We start from the raw sequence: 212 nt of genomic DNA on the forward strand, positions 1-212 counted from the left end.
TACACCGCGCGTATTGGCGTTGACCGAGAAAACTCAAAATTTAATCACAAACATCACAAAAAAAACTAAAATTGTAACTAAATTAAGATGTCTCTATCGGATGATCGGGAATCCCTCAGAGGAGTTAACCTACAGTTGCTAACGAGGCTTCTCACGGTCTAAATGAAATTATGGAACTCATTAAGTTAAGTTTAGTAAGTTCATTTGGACTA

Source organism: Phalaenopsis equestris, unplaced genomic scaffold (genome assembly GCF_001263595.1).
Source record: "Phalaenopsis equestris unplaced genomic scaffold, ASM126359v1 Scaffold235266, whole genome shotgun sequence".
In the NCBI taxonomy this organism is placed as follows: domain Eukaryota; kingdom Viridiplantae; phylum Streptophyta; class Magnoliopsida; order Asparagales; family Orchidaceae; genus Phalaenopsis; species Phalaenopsis equestris.